General features: G+C 31.8%; 1 pseudogene; it reads right to left on the reverse strand.

The window, feature by feature from the left end:
* Positions 1-458: 458 nt before the first annotated feature.
* The window catches only part of LOC149542489 (protein RGF1 INDUCIBLE TRANSCRIPTION FACTOR 1-like), a 33013-nt pseudogene continuing 8554 nt past the window's right edge, over positions 459-24917 (reverse strand).

Consider the following 24917-nt stretch of genomic DNA (forward strand, 5'->3'; position numbering starts at 1 on the left):
GAAACCCGATAGTGGTAAGATAGTAGAAGGTAGTAGAAAGGATCGATATCAGAGTGGGAGATTGCGGGAGCCCGTAAGAAAGGAGGAATCGAGACTTAGACTGAGGTAAAGAAAAACAAAGGAATATGTGTGATGATAAATTTCCTTACTGGAATTTTGACATTTAAACTAGCATTTCCCATTTTCCCTCCAAAGGAAGTACAAAAAAAAGTAAAATGAACTTAAATTAGTCAATCTACAAGATCAAACTTGGGAAAGGAAAAAAAATTAAAAATTGCCATAAGGTGAATGTCTGTTTGTTTGTTTTGCACCTTGCTGATGCGGGTCTGTACCCGGCCCTCTCAATGCCTCGAGTTCACCTCACTCAATGCCCCTCTTTTCCTTTCTGCTGAAGTGATCTCCCACCTTTCCTTTCCGAAAGAACCCTGTGTCACACAATTTCTTTCAAATGAGGGTTTTCATTTTTTTTCCCTCTTATATCCTGCGGCCGTCACAATTGCGACGCCTGACGTCGCAATTGCAACGGCATCAGGCTAAAATTGAAAAGAAAAAGCCAAAAACACATTACCTTTTCCAACCGTCACAAATTGACCCCTAATGTATTAGTTGCAAAGTGGAGCATCATGAAACATTTTTGGGTATGAGATATTTAATCACAAACACAACCTCCTATTGTTGTTTAACACTTGGGGTAAAAATGCAGAATTGACATTTGCTCAAAACAAGACCTCGTCAAATGATTTAGAATGTCAATTTATCGTCATGGAACAAGTGGATGGGCTGAATGGAAGGTATTAGAAACATTAAACACTTCAAGGGCCTCAAAGGTACAACCAGGTACAATATCATTAAAAAACATTTATGGGGCTTGATTTTCTCAATAGTGCTCAAAATTTGGGCTACAATCTTGAGCGCCAAGAAGATTCATCTTTCACAACAATGTAAACTATTTTATCTTCACTATTGTCAAAATCTTTAGCCATGAAACATGTTTTCTTACCTTTGTCCCTAAATGATTTGAAATCTTTCTTGCCATTGCACTTGTGACTTTTCTTCTCATCCTTATTTTTCTTGTTTGGGCACCTAGCTACAATATGACCAATTTCCTCACATGAAAAAAAATTCGGGGAACTTTACCTTTGTATTTTCCTCTACCTTTAGAATACTTCCTTGCAATTAGGGCTTCAACAACTTCAAGATCACTATCAAAACTTTCTTCTGATTCTTCTATACTTTCTGATTGAGTGTCCTTTATTTCCTTTCCTTTCTCCTTAAGTGAAAGCTTGGCCTCAAATGCAGATTCAATATTCTTGGAAGCTGGAACATAATTGTCATAATTGTCTAGCTCAATGCTATCAATCTTCCCACTAAGGTGTCTAAAGTTATCTTATGATTTGTCTCACATCCTCTCTATTGAATTGTAGATACTCTAATTGCATAAATAGGAAGAAATGTTCTAAGAACTTTACTTACAATTGTTTCTTCATTGATCTCTCTTGCAGAAGCTTTGATTGTACTGACACTTGCTTTGATTCTTTCCACATATTTTGCAATGTTTTCATCCTGTCTCATTTTCATCTAATTAAATTGTCCTCTAAGACTTTCTACTTTGGCTCTTCTCACATTTCCATCACCTCTATAGATATCTTTTAGCATGTTCCACATTTCAAAAGCATTTTTGTAGTCCTTGATATCATCAAATTCCTCATAGCTTAGAGTAGATGTAATGTCTATCATCATGGTGTTATGAGTCTTCTTTTCAACAATGTCACCAACAAATAATGTACCAGAAGGACTTGTATATTCTTCATCAAGGTATTTCAATCTTGTATCACCAATGGAAGCCAGATGAAGTCTCATGAGACCTTGCCATGCTAAAAAGTTATCTATGTTAAGCCTTAGAATTTCTCTCATGTAAGACATCTTGATCTTTAGCTTAGGTCCTTGGAACCCTTCCTACAAGCACCAAAAGCTGTAATGCCAATTGTTGGAAATATAGATGGAGTAACTAAGAGGGGGGGAGGAGAGGAGGGGGGTGTGAATCAGTTACTACAAAAATAAATCCACAGATCCCTTTGCTGTTTGATAAAACTAGTTACTGTTGTCACTCGGTAAACATACACAAATTTGTTGTAACTTGGTAAATGCAATGTATGTTAACTTTAACATATCTTAAACATTCATAGTGATTAAAATGCAAGCATAAACAAAATAACATGAACACACGAGACACTAGATTTAACATGGAAACCCAATATGAGAAAAACCACCAAGTAACTAGCTACTAATTTTCACTCTTTTGAAGTAAGCCCTATTAGGAACCAGACTAATTAAAGGTTACAAAACACACTATTAGGTGTGACCTTGTTAAAGGATTTAATCACCCTATTTGGAGTGGTATTGCAAGAGGACTTTAGAACAATTCAATGGAACTGTCACCTTATTACATGATTTACAAATGGCTATTAAACCAACTCTGCTAAGAGATTTTGGAATCACTGCTACAATGTTAAGAAAGTTACAATGAAATGGCCTGAATGAGATGCAACTAAATTGCTGATACAAATATATGTTCTACTTCACACTAGATGCTTCTTGATTGAATGCAACTTTGCTGCTCCTCAAGGATATCTAACCATCCTTTAGATTCTCTCATACTTTCCTCTTCAAACAATCAATACACTTGCATACTCACTCATACTCTAGAAACTCAACTTGACCTTTCATATCGATCATTCAAATAATCAAGTTGACTCATTTACAACTTAGAATTACCAATAATCATTACCTCAGTCGGTTAGAAATAATACTTGAATTAATTAAACTTCATAACCCAAAACAACAAAATCCTTCATTGGTCGATCCTGCTCAGTAAACATTGTTCTAGAAATGATTTCCTATGTTAATCAATAGAAGCTCGGTTAACACTATGATCCAAAAAAAATCCTTTAGAAATTGAGTGAACTTGGTAAACACTAACTTCCCTTCATTAACCATGTAATCTTGGTTAACACTACTTTCTGCCACATTTTCGTTCGATGCCCTAGTGAGCTCAATAGACACTATCTATGAAAAGTAATGTCTTGGAATGCTCGATAGAAATAGAAAATCACTTTGTTGATCAATTGAGTTCAGTAAACATTGTCTGCTAACTGATATGACATTTGTGTAACATCAATGACAACACACAATTAGACAATTACACACACACACGCACGCGTGCGCACACACACACACACACACACACACACACACACACACACACACACACACACACACACACACACACACACACACACACATATGATAATATGAATACCTATATATTTATAGATATGTATGTATATAACTTAGAAAAGAAATGATTGAGATTGGGCATATATATTACTATTATTACCAATTCAGATTGGGTTATTGCCAAGATTGATATTACTACTACTACTAATTCACATCAGACTACCTTCAGTTGTTGAGTATCCTCACCAATTAGGGATTAGGATTTATTTGTATTACCATCAAGATAAATTGAGATTACTATCGAATATGTTGTTATCGGGCATGATTAATTATCAAATGATTATGAAATAGTTGTTTATCCCCATGTAGAGTCATACCCCTATGGGGAAATAACCCTTTACATTTATATATAATTACTATCATCAGTGTATAATGCAATATGAAAGGCATAACATACTTACGGTCCTAGAATTAATAAAGCAACATTGAAGATTGCAAACTACATTCATGTCAGCATTCAACATTTCAGTCATAGCATATAAGAAGCATTCTGAAGGTGTCCACCTATTGCATTCAAGTAACCCAGAGTAAGTAAAGTCTAATATAAATTTATTATCATTTCTATTAGAGATTCTATAAATTAACATGGTATGAGAGCCATTCTAATAAAAAAAATTAATTAAAACTTATTTTATATATATATATATATATATATATATAATATTTGACTTTAACATTGGTTTTATTTTTTTATTTTAAATAAAAATGGTTAACAACATAAGGTCAGAGAATATATTGAGGGGGCATCAATTTTTTCTTGATGAAAAATTTGTTTCATCAAAACAATAAGAGAAATGGAATCAAAAGAATAGGTAGAAACAAATAAAACTATTCCCAAAAATGATCTAGAAAAAACAATGTGGAAAAAGCACAACAGTAAAGCCATGAAAAAAAATTATAGATATTGTTAAGGATCATACTCTCTCATTTATTTCTAGCCTTTCTAAAACATTTGAAATATTTTCCACTATCAAGACCTTTGAAAATAGTATTACTAGTAGGTTACTGACATTATAGCAGGATTTATTATACATAAAAATGAATAGTGAGGAAACTATCACTTCCTATTTTCTAAGAATCTCTAAACTAAAAGATAAACTTGATACAATTGGAAGTCAAGTTGATGATAAAAACTTACCATGATTTCCCTAAGGAGATTTCCTCTATCTTGGGAAACTGTTATTCGAGCACTAAGCTCTTAACCTAAGCTTCCAAAATTTGAATTACTCAAGAACGAATGCACTAAAGAGGAATCAAGATTAGTCTCAAGAGGGATAAGCCTAAATCAAGAGGGATACATTCATGCACTTCACATAAGTTCCAACAGGAAAAGAAAATTCAATCAAAATAGGAAAGAATCCAAAAAACCTTATGAGAAAAGAGATTGGTCAAAAGTGAGATGTTTTAAATGCAACAAAATTGGTTACTCTCATAATGTCTTCCCTAAACACAAAATAATTCAAGATTCTCTAGCATAAACAAAATAATAAAAAGAGGAAGTAGAAGAAAATCATGCATTTTATCTAGCACTCTCCAGTGAGCTAAACTATTAAAAAAAACACTTGGATCATAGATAGTAGAGGATCTCAATGTATAATAGGTTTTAGAGACAAATTTGAAAACTTCTCAAAATGCAACTTAGAAGAGGTAACCATCAGGGATAACTCCACACATCCAATTAAAGGTTTTGGATCTTGTTCCATTCATCTAAATTTTGGCATTACTCTTCAACTTAACAATGGTTTATATTTACCTAGAATTAAAATAAATCTAGTCTCTATATCTAGCCATTCTGATCAAGGATACATAATTTCTTTTCAAGAAGATAAATTTTTGTCTTGGCTTAACAAATGGTAACATCAAGAAATCTATCACTATTGGTGTTAGACATGGGAGTTTATATAAAATTTGCAATCAACAAAATTTTGCACTGTTACAAAATCTCAGAGCCTACATAAATATGGCATAGGAGACTAGGTCACCTACATTTCCAAGCATTATCATCTTTAGATAAAATTACCAAAAGGTTACCTAATTTAAAATCAGATCACTTAGGCATTTGAAAAGGTTTGTCCCTAAGTAAAAATTTCAAGAAAACCTTTCCCAAAACTATTCATAAATCTAAAGTAATAATTGAACTCATTCACTATAACCTATGTGGTCCTATGTGTGTACCCTCTCTAAATGTGTGCCTCTATTATGTAATCTTTATTGATGATTATTATAGGAGAACTTGGCTCTATTTCCTAAAATGAAATCAATATAGTGAAGTACTCTCCAAATTCAAACAATTCAAATCTCTAGTAGAAAATTAGTCAAGCAAGAAAATCAAAACTTTAAGATCATATAATGGAGAAGAGTACATCTCTAAAAAATTTAAATATTTTTACATTACTTTTTGGATTAAGAGGGATTTTTATGTACCTTATAATGATCTTTGAATGGAGTTGTAGAATGTAAGAATAGATCAATTGTTGAATCATCCAAAGCTATGATGCATGATCAAAGCTTTCATACTTAATTTTGGACCGAATCATCTAACAATGTTGTTTATATTCAAAATTGATGTCCACACTAAGTCTTGGAATATACCACTCTAGAAGAAGTATTTATAGGTATCAAACTAGATCTAAGTCACCTAAGGATATTTGGGTGTCCAATCTATATGCACATTCCTAAAGAAAATACAGCAAGGCTAGAACCATCTGGAAAGAAACAAATTCTCATCTGGTATAGTGAAACCTCCAAATGCTATAGGGTCTATATTTTAGGTCAAAGAATGATTGAAATCATCAGGGATGCTAAATTTGAGGAAGATATTACCTTAAACATTTGTAAAAATAATGATGAGATATTCACAAAACCTACCACTGGGACAAATGAAGATCATCTGATAGAGAATGAGAGTTAGAATGACGCTTCATATTTTATACCTACTCCAGATGATGTTAAAAATAAAAACAATAAAAAGAGAACACTTTGGGCAAGAAAATTCATAGAACAAAATCATGTTGAACTTGGTGAAGTATTAAAAGAAATCAAGAAAACAAGAACTTAGTCTTGTTACATTGCATTTGTAACAAAATTTATCAAATTAGAACCTTCTAACACTAAAGAATCCTTATCATGTCAACCTTGGAAGGAAGCTATGATTAAAGAATACAATTCAATATTTAAAATGATGTATGGAACATTGTACTTATACCTAAAAACAAATTAGTAGTTTCTTCCAAATGGCCATAAAAAATCAAGCACACACCAGACCATAGCATTGACAAATAAAAAGCTAGATTTTTAACATGAGGTTTCTCATAGAAGACAACTATGAATTATGAGGGAAATTTTGTTCCATTTGCTAGGTATACATTAGTTAGAATGACCTTAGCCATTGTAATGTTTAAAGTATGAAAAGTCCATCAAATGGATGTTAATACAGCTTTTCTAAATGGTGAAATTGAAGAAGAAGTGTATATTGGACAACCTGAAGGGTTTATTACTCACAATAGGAATACTCATGTATGCAAGTTGAACAAAGCACTATATGAGCTCATACTAGCTCCAAGAGCATGGTATGAAAGAATAGATAATTATCTTTAAAAATTAGGGTATTCTAAAAAGGAATTTGACCCTAATCTATATTTCAAAATAGATGAAAATGACATGATTATTTTGGTATTATATATTGATAACTTATCAATTATAGGTGAAAAACATTTAATAAGAAAATACAAACAAGAATTGACAACTAAATTTGACATGAAAGACTTAGGTCTTCTTTACTACTTCCTAGGACTAGAATTTTGGCAAAAGGGAAATTACATGTTTATAAACCAAGGAAAATATACTATTGATATTCTAACTAAGTTTGGAATGATGGATTGTAGACCAACTTCTACTCCTACAAAACATAATCTACATAAACTAAAAGAAGACATGGATAAATCTAAACATGCTAATCCTACTCTCTATAGATAGATCATTGGCTCTTTGATGTATCTAGTGAATACTTGTCCTGACATATGCTATACTACTAACACATTGAGTTAGTTCATGGTTACTTCAAAGAATATTCACTTGATGGCAACTAAACATATCCTAAGATAACTAAGAGAAACTATCGGCATCACAATCATATATGATCAAGTTGAGATAAATATTCATGGTTTTTCATATTTAGATTGGGTTGGGAGTTCTATTAAGCATAAGAGTACTTTAGGATGTTGCTTCAGTCTTGGGTCCAGGATAATTTCTTGGTTTAGAAAAAAACAATTCTCATATGCACTAAGCTCTAAAGAAGCATAATACATAGCCACCTCCATTGGAGCATGAGAATTTTTATGGCCATGAAAGGTTTTATTTGATCTATTCAAACAAACCTCAAAGCCTACTATCATTCATTGTGATAACTAGGGTTGTATTAAATTATTAGCTAATCCATTGCTTCACAATCTATTAAAGCATATTGAAATTCTCTATCACTACATCAGAGATATAGTATATTGAGATATCATTAAACTTGAGTACATCAGTACTAATGAATAGACAACTAACATTTTTACCAAGCCTCTTGCCAAAGTCAAGTTGGTATACTTTAAAGAAAAACTTAGTATGATTAAATTGTAATTTTGAACATTGAATTTAATTTCAATTCATATATGTTTATGCTTCTATGATTGTTGCTTCAGATATGTAATGAAAGATGATGATCTTTCATGGACACATATATTTAGAAGGTAATCTTTGTACGGTGATGATCTTACAAACAATAGGCCTATTATTATGACTATTGTTCTGGATATTCCAAAAGTCATGAATAATAAATACATTATGATTACTCTAGATATTGTTTTGGAAAATTATAGATCATAATTTATGTTATGATAGTGTTCATAGAATTGTGATTTATTTTATTTGGTGAGTCTTTATTTCTTAGAGTGGTAGTGTCAAGTAATGTATTATGTGTCAATATTCTAATATTTGGATTCTTTATAACTTCTCCCTTGCTAAAGAGAGTGTGTTGAAAGTTTAGCATTAGTTAAAGAAATACTTAGTATTTAAATTTATTATGATCTTACACACACACACACACACACACACACACACACACACACACACACACACACATGATAGTATGCATACATATATGTATACATATGTATGTATATAACATAGACAAGATATGATTCAGATCGGGCATATACATTACTACTATTACTGATTCACATTGAGTTATTGCCATGATTGATATTACTACTGCTACTAATTTAGATTAGATTACCTTCAGTTATTGAGTATCCTCATCGATTGCGGATTGGGATTCATTTGTATTACCATAAATATACATTAAGAGTATTATCAAATACGATATCAAACATGTGATTAATTAACAATTGATTATGGAACTGGGTATGTGTAGGATCATGGTGTGCCAAAAAGTGGTGATCTAAAAAATCTGTAGTTCTGAAATATCTCAAACCATTTCAAAATATATTCCAACTTTTTTCCCACCCACCCTGATACTAAATGAAAACAATGAATATCTTTATAAGGTCTACTATATCTTTTGATACCAAACCTATATGATCAACTTTAAAAACATCCTTAAAATGTGGTTTTGGCCTATCTTTATGTGATTTTTACTTCAAACATGTAGCTAACAACCTTTTTTTCACCAAAATTTGATGAAATAAAAAGGGTTTCTTAAGAATGTTCTTATCTTTCAATAAATGTAAGGTTTGTCAAATTACAATTTTAGTAAGTAATTATTACTTATTTTCTAATGGAGCTACATATAAATTGTTCACTGACACACTACTTGAAAAACAACTATAACTTTCAAATGGTACAACATTTTTTAAATCCAAAAGATGCATCACATTCTATGTTTCTTCTACTATATGGAAAAAAAATAAAAAATTGAATTTTGCAAAGTTTTGAATTAGTTAAGGTGGTCAGAAATAAGAGTTTTTTTATTCAAAAAATACTAAAGTCAAAAATTAATTAATTATTATTTATTTAGAATAAAAATACCCAAAAATATGTGTCACATCCAGGCATGAGTCTACTACTTATATCGAGAATATTATTAAAAAATATTATCATTTGATTTTGATTAAGGTGGTCAGACATACATCTACTTCTTATTTTTGTTCTAAAATTTTTGTAATATTGCATTTACATTCAAAATTTTGAAGATTCAATTTACTAGAGATTCTTTTCTCTCAACTTCTTGATATAATGTTAATACCAAGTAGAAAATTGTATGTCAAGTTGACATAACCCTGATTTTTTGATTTTTTAATGCCACTTAAGAGCATAGTTTGGTTGACCATGATTCTGCACATACCCAACTATTGTTTATGATTGCATAGGGTCATGACCCTATGTGGCCTTTGGCCATGTAGATTCATGCCCCTACGGGGGCTTAACCCTTCACATTTATATATAGTTGCTCTCATTGGTGGACAAGGCAATATGAAAGACATAACATACTTTTAGTCCTAGAATTAACAAAGCAACATTATAGATTATAAACTACATTCGTATTAGCATTTGGCATTCTAGTCACAACATATTTGAAACAATCTGAAGGTATCAACCTGTTTCATTCAAGTAACCCAAAGTAAGTAAAGTCTTAAATATAAAGATGTTATCATTTCTATTAGAGATCCTATAAATTAACATAAATAAGAAATTTGTGCATTTTCATTTTCTATATCCACTGTAGATCTTAGGGTTTACGATCAATTTCAAGTCCATTCATTGTATCTATCTATATTATTGATCTTCTTCTATAAGCTTCTCTCTAACTTGTCTATTAGGTATTTACCTAATCCTTTCCTTGAATTTAATGATCCAACTCATCAATCTTATCTTCAATGTGGTTTACATCTCCCAAGAAATCAACTAAGTCAGCTTGATCTCATAATTTCCTTGAATTTATTCTCATACTATCACTTGAAAATCTCTAAACTCTAGCACTTGGTCATCACTGAAATACTTGGTCTTTGTAAATTTTTTTGGCTTGGCATCAACTATCTTTCTTGTTCAATGCTAATACTCAATCAACACTAGACTTTCCTAGAACTAACTATAGCTTGGTTGACACTTGCATTACTCAACATTCCTTAGCATTTTTCTCTATTTCTCAGCTTGGCTTAGCTTTCTTGATATAAATAATCACGTTTCTTTATCAAATTCTATCTAATTATCAAATGTCCATTGTAACTTCTTTTTCATAGCTCAACCTTTTCTCTAAGTGCTATTGTTATGAGAAACTTTTCAAACCTTCTTCATCAATCAAATAGATATGACATTTACATTAGGTAGAAATATATCTTATCAATAGATTTGACATCAATTACAAAACAATAATTGTTCCAATTGTAATTTTCCATTAACAAGAATTCAAAATTAGATCAATTACAATCCTTCCACTATAAGATGTTAATTCTTAGGTTTCCCCTAGTCTAATCTCTACAATATCCATGCTCTCAATCCTATCACAACTACCCCAACCTATACTAAATAACTCTTAACTCAATATTCAAATATTTCACATCCCATGAAAAATGAATTGAGCTCCTTAGATGATAATTACAAATAAAATCTTTCAAAATTATTTAATTTCATTGATGACTATGTTTTCTACACAAAGATCTACCTCAAGCATCCAACAAAAATCACAAATTATTAAAATCCACAAGCACAACCACCAATAAGATACTTGGTGAAGAACCACCTATAAGATAAACATATATAAGGATTCAAAATAAGATCAAGTACAACTCTCCCACTAAAAGATATCAACCCTAAACTTTCCACTAGCATGACCCTTAAAATCTCCCCCCTCTCAATCCTACCACAACTACCCTACACTTATAGTAAATGTCTCTTGACTGAACATTCAAATATTATACATCCTATGAAAAATGAATCAAACTCATTAGATGAAAAGTATAAATGAAATCCTTGAAAATTATAGATATCCATCAATCACCATGGCATCCATACATAGATCCACCTCAAGTATCGATCAAAAATACACAATTGATTGAAATATACAAATACAACCACCAATAAAAACAAAAATACACTGACAAGAATCTCAAGTCACCAATAAAGAATATTACCCAATGATAAGAACTACAAACCACTAATAAGGAACATCAATCACTGATAAGGACTCCTTGTATTGAAATTAGTTTACAATGATACACTACAATAAATTAGTAAGACAATCATTAGATTAATCAATGAACCAAGTTAACTCATAAATAACCATGATTAAAAACATGTAGACTCCAGGAATCTCTTATTCAGACCCCAAGATAGAAACTCACAAAATAATCAGAAGCTACATCCACAAGTAAATCCCCAAAAAATGATCAACTAGAACCAAATAGGTAAGATAGCCAAGAAAGCCACCCAATACCTCAAACTTCCAAAAGATGCCCTTGCGTCATTTTTGTAAAAATAGAGTTAAAGCAAACTTTGAAAATTTTATATAGACAATATTATAAAATCTTCTTTACAGAACCCTTGTGGAAAAATGTTAGAAAACCCTAGTTAGAAAGCCCTATCAGGAAATCTCTAGATATAAGATTTTAGCTAGAAAAATCCTAGTAAGACTTGACCTTAGTTAGAAAACATTAGTAAATCTTAGTTTAGGAAAAAATAATATATTGTTATACTTTTACATATGTGTATGTTGGATGTTCAAACATTTTTATTTCTTTATCAAATGCTCAAATATTAGGTATGTTCTCTATATTTTTTAATTTTACATGTTATCATATTACCTTAGGACTCATCATGACTCATAAGACTCATTATCAAATATTTTTTCAGAATCTTTGCCAAGACTTGTTACATGAGATAAGATTTATTACGACATTAAATGAGCTTTAAGATCCACGACTAGGACCTCTTGAAACACCTAAGACCACTTAGACACATTAATATATCATATGATCTATTAATATGTAGGTCCCTTTAAGATATGTACTTGGATCTAGCTATTCTACCTAAGTTCCCTTAGGACCGCTTTTGAAATCTATAACCCCATAAGATGTTGTAGGGTCCTCATCAATCCATTAGGGCATGTTAAGATCCCCTAGAACCCATTAATTTATCTTAGCATGTGGGCCAATTCATGTATATTAACTTTAATTCATACATATGAGGATCCATTGTAGCACTTTAAGGCATATTAGGATAACATTCAACCACTTATGACACAGTCTCTGTCTAGGAATTGTTAAGACCCCCTAGGACCCACTAATGTATCTTAGCATATACTAGGACCTATTTGTATATCTTATGTTTCATTAATATATGTACAAGGATCTATTGTAGCATTCAGGTACCCTTAAGATAGACTAGAATTCATTTCAACCACTTATAACACCTATGAACCCTTAAAGCATTCTAAGATATACATGACCCACTTATGACACACATATGACCCTTAGGAAGACCAAGGCCCATTAATATATCTTTAGATTATCCTTATATATATTTTTTAAAATGCGCATTTGTAAACTAAAAATATATTTAGATTTTAATATTAGTTTTCATTGTACATTCAATATGTAATTTGTACTCAAGTACTTAATTTTTAACATTTAGATTACATGTTACCCTTAGAAGGATATACGTGATAGAGATGATGTACATGAGGATGAGGAACCTCAAGATCAAGGTTAGGGATTGGGTTAAGGGAAAGTGTAGGGTGAGTGTTAGTATCATGATTAGGGTTAGAGATCACTTGATGGTTCACCCCTGTTTACCCTTGCACTCTTGACTTAACCACTATATTTTTAATTTCTACAACATACATGGATTGAATTATAGGTTCCATCTCTAGATATAAGGAGGGTTGTATAGAGATATTTTTAATTTAATTTTGAGGTTTTTGATAGAGATATTGATAGGATTTTTGCAGAGTTGAGAGTTAAGGTCTCGAGTGGTATATCCTTAGATAAAGTATTCTCTAATATATTTGAATTTCGAGTCAATTCTTACATTTTTACTCTCAACTATTGTTCAAAATCTACTATTATAAAATGTATAATATTTTAGTTTTAATAAATAACCAAGAAATATACCTTCCTCACTTCTAGGATCAAAGTTTCATATGTCATGTTGTCTCTTGATATAATATTTTGTTCAAAAGATTTTAAATTATTCTACATAACTTGTCTTACTAGCACCTTGTCTAACCTAAACTTTGTTCATAGTATATAAAATTGTAGAAATTACTTCTCTCCAATAGATATGTGCCTTATTTCATTCAAGCATCATTTCTCTACCTACTTCAATTGCTGAAATGTTATTTCTTCCTACTATCCCATTTTTTTGTAATATTTTAAGAGCTAAAACTTGTCTTTTTATTTCATCATCCTCACCAAAAATATTAATATATTCTAATGTAAATTATCCTCTTCTATTTGATCCTAAATATTTAATTCTCAATCCTAACTCATTCTCAACTTTAGCCTTGAAGATATTTTACTTTTCAAATGCCTCTAATTTATCTCTAAAAAATGCTATACAAATAATTATGGTAAAGTAATTGATGAGAAAAAAAAAAAAAAAAACCTTTCACCATAGAATGATATAGTTCTTGTAGGACCACGCAACTTTGTATTAATAATCTCCAACTTCTTTGACATGGAAAATAGCTTTCTTGGAAATGAATTCTCCTATTATTTAGCCATCACACATTCCTTACAAATCATTTTAGAAGGTTTCCTAATATTTGGAAAATATCTTATGAAATTACTATTAATGGTCTTTACAAGGTTTTCAAAGTTTATATGACAAACTATATTCTGCCAAAACCAATTGTCATCAATTTTAGCAATCAAACAACTTATCTTTGTAGCATTTAATTGAAATACATTATCTCTTGTTTGTATACCTATTCCAATTAGATTACAATTCTTTTCCATGATTAAACATGTATTATTAGCTAATTGCAAAAGATATCCCTTGTTTACAAGTTTTGAAATAGTCAAAAAGTGATATCTCAATTCATCACTAAAATAGACATCCTCACTATTAGTGTTACCATCAATAGTTATATATCATTTTCCTTTAATTGGACATAGAACATTATTCTTAACTCTAACTACTCCACTATCATAGCTTTTGAATTTAACAAAAATTTCTCTATCACTTGTCATATGATGTAAGTATCCACTATCTATGATACAATCATGTGAGTATCCACTATCTATGATACAATAATAATTTTTCTTTTCCAAATGAGATACAAGTTATTTATCTTCTTTAATAGGACTTTCATCCTTTATAGAAACAAATCCTATTTCATCTTCAACATCCCCATGTAGAAATTTTATCTCTTTGAAATCAAATTCATCATCTTCACTAACAAAGAAATAATCTTTTATAATCCTTCATTTCTAAGCATTATTTATATTTCACCTTCCTCTATCTTTTAGGAAATTAATATGAAAAGTTACCAAATTATTTACAACACCAACAAGAAAACTATTTATTACCTCTGGGTTCCCTAGTATTGGCAAGTGGACTAGAAATAGTCTAGCCATCAGTAGCATCGTCAAGGGCCTAGTCACCGTCCTTTGTATCATCTCGCAGGGGTGAAATAGACAACTCCATGCAAAAAGGCCATTTTCCAAAAACCACTCAAGGTGCACCAAGAGGGGGAGCCATTGGACTTGGGCACAAAATGGAGCCATGATGAGGTGGAGAAGTCGAGTGATGATGTCAACCACCATCGCCATGGTAGGAAGCTTGTGAAAATGGCATGTACGAGTGGTAGGTAGATGAACTATGCCCTTGGTGGTGGTCCCTGGGTAGAGTGTGATCTAAAAAGATCACAATCTAGTGGTTGAGTAGCTCTTGAAGGTATTTTACCTCCAAAGCCACCTTCTTGGCTTGGACTTGAATCTGATTCATTATATTCTTAAAAAAGCAAAGCTTTAGTGTACATAGCAACATTTATGTCGAAAAAAACTATGAGTGAAAAAAACAACATTCCTATCTTTCCACAAGGTAAACAAAATATCCATCCTAAAAGTATGCCAAATCTAGATAAATTTCCTAGGGAACCTAGGTGAGGCACCCAAAAGCACCATATGTCAAGACAAAGGTTCAGGCCAAAATGTCTTAAACAAATCATGAATCTAGTTCTAATAGTTTTGAGTACATCTACAGAACAAAAAAATATGCAAAAATGACCCTTGTTGCCCACAAAATGGACACTGAGGATCTGGAACACAAAGATGCTTGAGTTGAGGCCTAAGGGGAAGACCTTGAAAAACTAGGCACTAAGAAAAATGTGCAATCTTGGGTTCTAAAATGGCACTCCAAATAGTGTCAAAATGCTTTCTCCATTGGGAAAGGGAATACTACAAATGTTAGTGCTGGTTGAGGGTATCCACCATAGACAAATGGGGAGCCATTGATACCCCAAACTTTGTTTGTAGCTGGTGAAGGGAGCGGTAGGATACCATTTCTAGTCTATTCACCAAGGTTGAACTGACTGAATAGCCACCTTGTGAATTAAGTGAACTAGAATTATTGAAAGCAATAAATCAAAAGTCTATCAATTTGAATGGGCAAGATGAAATTGGACTACATATATTTTCAAGATCTGAGACTCATAAAGACCATGGAAAAGAGGTCTTGAGGTGCCTTGTTGCCACATTTGAAAAAATACAGAGCATTAGCACCTTGAGTCTTGGCCAGAGCACAACCATAGATGGAAAATAGTGGAGACCACCAAATATTCTATTGGTTCAAAGAGAGAGCCCATCATGGAACCCATCACCAGACCTTCAAAGCCAAGGCTTGAAAACTTCCCAAGGTTTCCATATGCTCTTAATAACAAAAGAGCCTTGTATGTGTGTAGATTCCAACATAATGAGAAGGCTTTGAAAGCTAATCTCCTTCCATGCAAGCTTACTAAGAGGGAACCCAAAAGAAATACAATGCCAAACCAAAACTTTCAAAGCTTTATCTCAAGTAATGGCATGTATAATCCATTTGGCAGAAATTGTGAGACCTTGCTTCTATGTGGAAAGAAGGCCAAGGCCTCCAAACTCTTTGGGGAGACAATAAAAATCCCAAGCTACTTTGTGAAAGCCATGAAGGTCAAAACTAGAGGCCTAAAGAAATTCATGAAAAAATCACTCTAATTTTAGATAAGAGGCTTTGGAAGGAGCCCAATAGGAAGAATAATAAATATGCATAGCAACTAGGACCTTTGAGAAAATTTGAATTTTTTTTGCAAGAGAAAAGGATTTAATAAGACAATAGTCAAGCTTCTTAGCAATCTTGAGAAGCATAGCATTCCACAAATCAACTGGCAAAGCTTGAAAGGCAAAAGGCATGCCCAGAAAGAGAAAAATCCTCCCTGCCCATAACCCATTTCAGTAGTCATTGATCAAGCCAAGGTGTAGCTAGCAAAAATGATTACTAATAACAGAGCATTTTGTACCATTGAATAGTTGAGCCAGAGCCTTGACAAAAGTTGTCCAAGCATTGCAAGACATTAGTGATATTTTCCTCATCTTCCAAAAGAGTGAGAAATGAATCATCAAAAAAGTGAACATTGACCAACTAGGAAGAGGAATCGGGCAAGAAAATGACATGGACTAAACAAGAAGAAATGGAGTGGGCTAGCAAGTAACACAACACTCAACATCAAGACCATATAAAGTTAGAGCTAGAGGGAAACCCTGTCGGATAGAGTGAAATACCCCAAAGGATTTAGATTGAGAGCTATTGATAGTAATATAAGCATTAAAGTCTCCAAAAAACATCTCAATAGACTGAAGAAAGTTAGGACTAAAACAAAGAGCTTGGAGCATAGCCAATATTAAAAGCCATTCAATCCAGTCATACGCTTTGGAAAAATCAATTTTCAAAAGGATAGACAAGTGATTGGATTCTCATAAGAACTCACAGGAAGAGAATATTATCTGTCTTTCTTCTCATTCCATCTATCAATCAATCTTGATCTATCACTTACATTATGAATTTACAAGATATGTAATAAAGTGTTCAAAGGGTGCTAAATTTGAAACTCAAAACTAGGGAGGAAAGTAAAATGTTCACCTACCACATTAAATACAAAACTAACTATTAGAAATTTCAAATGTGGGTGGGTTAACAAACTATCACGATAGGTGTTAACATTACTCAACATACTCTTGGTCTTTTTGTTCTTTTACCGAGTAACCCCTTTGATGAACAAGTGATTTGGTCTTTCATCTTCAGAGTGTTAACACGAGGGTTAATATATGAAGTCATCACAACAAATGGTAGAGTCAATAATTATATTTAACAAACCCCTTTAATTTTGACTCTGTGAATGCTGCTACATTTTTAGATTTTTTTACTTCTTTGAAACTCTGTCAATTCATATTGCTGATTTTTTTTGGTATGAAAGATTTTCCTTCATTGGAAGGTTTATGCTTTAGTATTTTTTTACTATGTAGGGTAAACATGACTTGTTTACCATCTCCTTCTTTGTAAAGTTTTTTTTATCAATGAAAGGTAGAATGTGATTCATTCTCCTTCTGTATCTATGGGATAGAACATGACTGGTTCTCCCAAATCTACTTTCTTTCTTTTCTATAGGGTGGAAAATGACTGGATCACCTGAAAACTTCTTTATTTTGTCTTTACAAGGAGCAAACATTTCTAATTTTCCCTCTGTTAGCATTTTCTTTCTCTTAGCCATTCAATAAACATATTTTTGATTTCTTTTCTTTTCTTTTTATTTATTTATTTATTTAATTTTATTTTTTTGTCATCTTCAACAATAAAATCTTCTTGCAATCTTTCACTTTCTTAGTCATTCAACAAACTTGTCATTGTATTTTTTAATCTTTTCCTCAACATTTCTTCTTTTCCTTCATTTCATATTTTCTTCTTTCTTTCTTCTTGTTTGTTTCCATCATATCCTGCTACTGCACTTTTTATTTTTCCATATTTTCTCTCTTTTCATTCTGTTTATGCATGTTCTACCCATCATTCTTTTCTCCATAATTTGTTTTCTTATTTTTCTTATCTGTAGTCCCTTAGCACAGACTGCTAGATGTTTTCACACTTTAACTTGCACTTGTTCAAACACAACAACCAATATTCTACTTCTCCTTTTTGGGCAAGCACAATGGAACCTGTACATTCTTCATTTCTCTTTCTCTCTCTACTTGTCATCATGCAACTATGTTTCCTTTCTATCCTTCCTTTTTGTTTCTTTTACTCTCACTCATCATTTTCATTTTATGATCTTCAACACTAGATCTTTCTTCACCATTTGTAATTTTCTTCTTGATCTTCCTCCCTTTTTTTATCCACGTTCTTCTTTCAAACAAATGTAGTTCACTTTTCACAAGGATTCCTACTGCCCTTTTATTTGCACATTTACAATTTCTTCATTTCTCACTCATCCATTGACATATTCAAATAGAATTATTTATTTGTTGCCACCATATCTTCTCTTGCTTATATCTTTTCTCTTTTTAAAAACATATGATCTTCCAATAGTTGTGGCAGCCCTTCATTCTTTCTATAATTGTTGATATTTGTTTTCACATATGAAAATTTATACATCCTTTTAAACTTTTTTGTAAGCCTTTTCCACCTGCAATTATTAATCCATCCACAATTCATTTTTACATACTCTACCATTGGTTCTTTCTTCCTTTCTCTATTCCAACACATCTTTTCAGAATGATTTTTTAGCCCATAAAGCTTGCATGGATGCAAGTCTCAACACATGTCTTTGTTGTGACCTTCTTTATCACAATGAGCACATTTTTTATCTTCCTTTGTTTGTGCTGATTTCTTCACTCACACATCATACTGAACATTATTATCACAATTATCATATCTGAGACCTACATTCTTTGGTCTCCAAATGGCATCAATTGGCTCTTTCATTGCTTTTTCATTCTTTCCTAATCCTCTCCCTTCATAACCCATCTTCTTCATTATTTTCAAACCAACACTATTATTATCATAATAAACAAAATTTGCACACTTTTTTCCATTTTCTTGCTTACGCTCTTTATCACAAACACTTTCAATTTCAACATAATCACATTTTCCATTCACATAATCACATAGTTCATTTGTGTCAGATGATACATCACACAAAGATGGATTAGACTTCAAATTTCTACTCTCTTGTTTCATACTAAACAATTCCATCTCCAACATATTATTTTCCTCTTCCAATTTCTTCACCTTTCCTCTAAGACTTTTTTCTTTTTCTCAACATCATCAAACACTTCTAACTTTTCCTCTAATTTTTCATTCTTCTTTTTGACATCATCACATTGCTTTAACATTTCTTCTAATTTGTCATTTTTCTCTTTAACTTTGATCAATTCCTTTTCTAAGTCTTGAATTTGACACAAATACTCATAATTCTAGTTTTTCCAACTTCTTTGAACCCTTTTGTCAAATTTGAATTTGATTCTTTAATATTCATCAATTCTTCTTCTAAACTATCTTTTTCCTTCTTTACTCTTTTTTCAAATTTTCCCATTGAAACAAAAGAACTTAGACTCACTTTTTCTATCAATTGGACCAAATACATCCAAATGGATTAGATCCAAAATACATGAGGACTTATGAGAACTTGAGTAAAACTGAATGTGGTTTTGTTTACCATAGATACAATGCTCACAAAAATTAAAATCAAGATTGCAGTCATTCAACCCATCAATAAGGTTTTTGTTCTTTGAGGTCTATAGACCTTTCTCACCAATGTGGTCAAGTCTCCAGTTCCATAACATAGTCTTCTCTACAGGTTACTCTGATTCAGTAGATAGAGCACCCTTCGGTACCTAGAAACCATGACCATCTACTGAAATAGAAACCCTCTCCTTCTCAAACAAATTAGTCCTCTTCATAGTCTTATTTGAAGTTCTATTGCACTCAATCATGTGTGCATCAAGCTGGTATGATGTAGCTAATATACTTCCTCTTGCTATTACTATAGCACCTCTCGCCATTTTCACACCTACTTCAGAAAACTGTACATGCACACCTGCATCTATTAGTTTGCTAACAGAAAAAAAATTCTTTGCTAGTACCGAGATATGCAAGACACCATAAAATCTTCTAATTCTACCATCAAAAAGTTTTACATGAATACTTCCATAACCAACAATATGAAGAACTAAGTTATCACCCAAATACACCTTACCACCATCAAACTTTTCATATTTACTAAGCCAATTTCTTTTAGGAGTCATGTGAAAAGATGCACCTAAGTCAATCAAGCATGCATTGTCACCTACATGAGTGGCCAAGACTGCAATGAAAGCATCTTTGTCTTCCTTCTCACACTTAGAATTAGAATCTTGCTTCTTCTTCTATTTTCTTTTCCTCTTTGGATTCCTTTTAGAAGTGTCTAGGTTTGCCACAATTCTAGAAAATTACCTTGGGCTTACCACAAGATTTTGATCTCCCCTTATTGTTGGACTTAGAATGGCCATGTTGCTTCTCATTCTTGCATCTTTCCTTCGGTCTTCCTCAAACACTCAAAGCCTCTTTGGCATTTAGAGATACCTTCCTTCTCATCTCTTTAGAAAGTAGAGAAGCAACAACGTCCTCCATCTTCAAGATGACTATAGTGCTCCCTATGGCCATGACAAGGTTGTCCAATGAGTTTGGCAATGAACATAACAATATTTGGTACCTTTCTTCTTCATCCATCCATACCCCAATTGAGGTCAACTGAGTCACCAACATATTGAATCTTTTAAGATGCTAAGAAATCTATCCACCTTCTTCCATTCTAAAGGAATACAACTTCTTTCTCAATAAAATCTTGTTCACAAGTGATTTTGCTTGAAAGATCTCACTTAGCTTCTTCCAAAGCTTCTTTGTGGTAGGTTCTTCATGGACATTAATCAGTATAGAGTCTGCAATATATAATCTGATGAGACTTTTAGCTTTTTTATCTCTCACATCATACTCTATAGATAAAGTTGGATATGTGGGCCTCAGCTTCTTTTCATCGATTGTATCTCATAAATCTTGATCAACCAATAGATCTTCCATCTGCAGCTTTCACATTTCGAAGTTTGTGCTAGAAAAATTCTCTACTTCAATCCTCCCTGATGTGCTTGCCATCTTTGCAATCCTGCAATATAGAAATTAAAAACAAAAATTTTGCACAAGCTCCCACTCAAACCTTGATTAGCTCAAAAAATCTTGTACCCAACAAATAGAACCAAAACTGGCCAAATCCTGATACTAGTTGTAAGGAAGCAAAGGTGCACGAAATCACTTCTTACACTAATCTTTGAGAGGATGATTATGCAAATATAATTAACTATTGTAGAGATCTCAAGAAATGCATAATAACATAATCAAAATAATAATGAACTCATAACACAATGATTACCATGGGGAAACGCTTCTAGGAGAAAAACCCCACCCTCTAAAACCTACACAATGTATTATCAAATTTGGAAGATTACAAAACACTTGCAATGCAAGTTCTTATAGGGGTGCATCACAACAACTAGAACTCAGACTCAAACTTAGAGAGATATTCCTTCATGCACTAATCTTGCAAACTGAACTCGATGATACAAACACCTCCCCAAGCCCTTCTTTTATATTGATTTTCCACTTGGAAGCCATTTATGGTTTTACAAAACCATGAGTCAAAACCATGAGCTACCTACCCCACATTTAATATTGGGCATTTAATTTATTTTTCCCAATATTAAATAATTACATAAAATATTAACTCATCCACCTTTTTCCAACTCATAGACACTTGGAAAGCTACTACAAATAATTGCTAGAATTTTCTAAAGATTTCAAGAATTTTCAGACTATAATTTTCTACAGTTTTCTTGAAAAAGAACTTACAAGATTGAGAAATAAATCTCAACAATTAAATGTAGCTTACTTTGCAATATTAGACTCCTCTCTTTATTAATGTCTTCTTTCTTTAGAAGTGAAACAAACATTCTTGTGCCTTGTTAATGTTTGTACCTTACTCCTCTCATAAAAGAGGATAAAGTATCAGATTCCTTTCAAATTTATATGCCAGCGGATTTTCCTATTTTTCTATGTGCACTGTAATTGCTAGATGATGAGAACTAGTTTGAATTATCAAATGGTGTACTCTGTTGTATATTTAGAAAAGATGTGTATATTCCTTGTGCAATATTATCCCCTGTATTATTATCTTCTTTTACGTATATTCGGATTAGGATGGGCAACATCCTTTGAAGGCATTTAGTAGAAAAATTTACAATGCTATAGTCTGTAAATCTGGTCTAAGTTTCCCTATTGTGGAAAATTATTTTCTTATTAAGTTGACATTAATTAAATTTATTTCTATCATGCTGTAAAAAATAAATGAGAATTTTAAAAGATGATCTAATATAAATAAATTTATTAAATAATATTATAAACATACCACCTTACAAAATAAAGTTAGACAAATATAAGTATTTTGTCAAGTTGGTCTAATGTTCTATTCGAGATGCTTTTGTGGAGTTATCATTTGATTTGACTGTACTAAATTTTTGAAGTATGGGATAATTAGTTGATGCAGAAAACAAATGTTAGGTATTATTGTTGTGTTGAAAGTTAATATTTTTGCCTGTCGTTCTTTTAAATATGCACGATTACTATTATTAAATAGGCTAACTATGTTACAGACCTCTATATGAGCAAAAATATCAAATAGGATAACTATTGATTGCAAATAAGCAATTAAATTTACATCCATTGTAAGGATAACGCTATCAACTATGGATTGTATTTCAAATTTTCATTGATGTCCACATCTTGGACTTCTTGTTTCTAACATTTTATTTTATGTTCTATATGAGGAAACTTAAAATAGGATGTGTATTTATAAGTTAAATCTGAATTGTCATGTATGAGTGTAAAAAATTTCAAAAGTTTTGTACAAATAGAAAAGGTTAGAGATATTTAGACATTGTTTTATGTGTACAACTTTAGCTTATCCACACAATGGACATCAAATGTAGTTTGATAAAGTTCAACGGGATCAAGATCAAAGCTACAAGAAAGTGGGAGCATGATACAATATACATATCAAGAGTCAGAAAAAAATTCAATGGAAAAGAGAGAGTCATTGCTCAATAGCTATAAATATATTTCTACAATAACTAAACTATTGTCCAAAGTGTTACATATAATATTGCAACATTTTAATTGAGAAAATTAGTCTTCAAAAAGGAATAGGAAATGGAATGTAAGAAAAAAATGAACTACAATTACATATAGTGGGAGAAAAATGGAATTTATAAAAGGAAAACTTAATTAGGTAGGCATATGATAAAATGATAAAATAAAAACTTTCATGTGTATAATAATTACTTTTATCTTTGAAAGGGAAAAAATCATCTGATTGTTGGTAGTTCTTGGTAGTTCTCTATGATCTTGGGTTCGAATACAATGACCTTCTAGGTGCTAGGCTAGGTCACAGGCCTTCGGCTACCAAAAAATCATAAAAATGCTTTCTATCACTTGTAACCTCGAATCCCAGAAAATATCTTTTAAAGGAAATAGGCAGTTTGAAATATGTGATTTCTCTAAAAGAAATACAAGGTCTTTAAGAAAGATTAATATTGAAGAATTAATAGGAAAGTTTTTCATATAATGCTTATAAATTATTAAGACTAAATCTAGACATAAGACTATAGAAGACTTTTCTGCATCTACTTTTATATCACTAACATCTGATTCTCTTTGACTAACTTTGGCATACATGATTGGATGGAGTACATTCATTTCACCTAATTTTAATCAAATCCTTTTGTAGAACTAGTTTGCAGATAATTAAATGTCTCCCACAATAGATAAGACAATACCTAATATCATAGATAATAAGAGAATCTCACCTTATGTATTCTCTTTAATCAAAGTCCCCTTACCTCCGTTTTAACCAAAAAATTTAATAGACATAGTTGGCCGACTATTCTCACTACAAATGCACGAGGAACTCCATCTTTTAATCATACCAAATTTTAGTGTAACTCTCTAGCACTCTGACGAATCTTGAAGGCCTAGCATTATTTTCAGTTGTGATCTACTCTATGTGGGTTTATCTCTTCTTGTTCCATAGATGGAGGAATCTCCTCATAAAAATGATTGCATTAGTGAGGAAGCTATAGTACAAGGGAAATATTTCAATCAATTACATTCCACTTGTTAGATCATAATAAGCATCAAAATTAATCAACCTCTAAAAAAAATTAAACCTAATCTATAGGTCATTATGCAAGAGTTCCATATTGTTTATCTTTATAAAATTTAATGAAACTTTCTATTTCTGAAAAGATAGTTATAGGAACTTAAAGGAGAGATTTTGGAATATGTTTAAATATAAATAGATAATAAAAAAAAGGTCCTAATTTTTTTCTTTCTATATTGTAGTTTTATGCAAGAGTGATTATAAATCAAAGTAGGGTTAGTAAAGTTTGTCATTTTTTAAGGAATTCTTATTCATAAGTGTAAGAAGTTGGGTCTCACTTTTGGACAAAAAGTGGAAGTGTTTTTCCTATTTCTGAAAATTCTTGTCAATTGATGTGAAAATTTGAAGCATTTAGACA

The sequence above is a fragment of the Cupressus sempervirens genome, chromosome 8 (assembly GCF_028749045.1).
Source record: "Cupressus sempervirens isolate cs-2001-9-10 chromosome 8, ASM2874904v1, whole genome shotgun sequence".
Classification (NCBI taxonomy): Eukaryota; Viridiplantae; Streptophyta; class Pinopsida; order Cupressales; family Cupressaceae; genus Cupressus; species Cupressus sempervirens.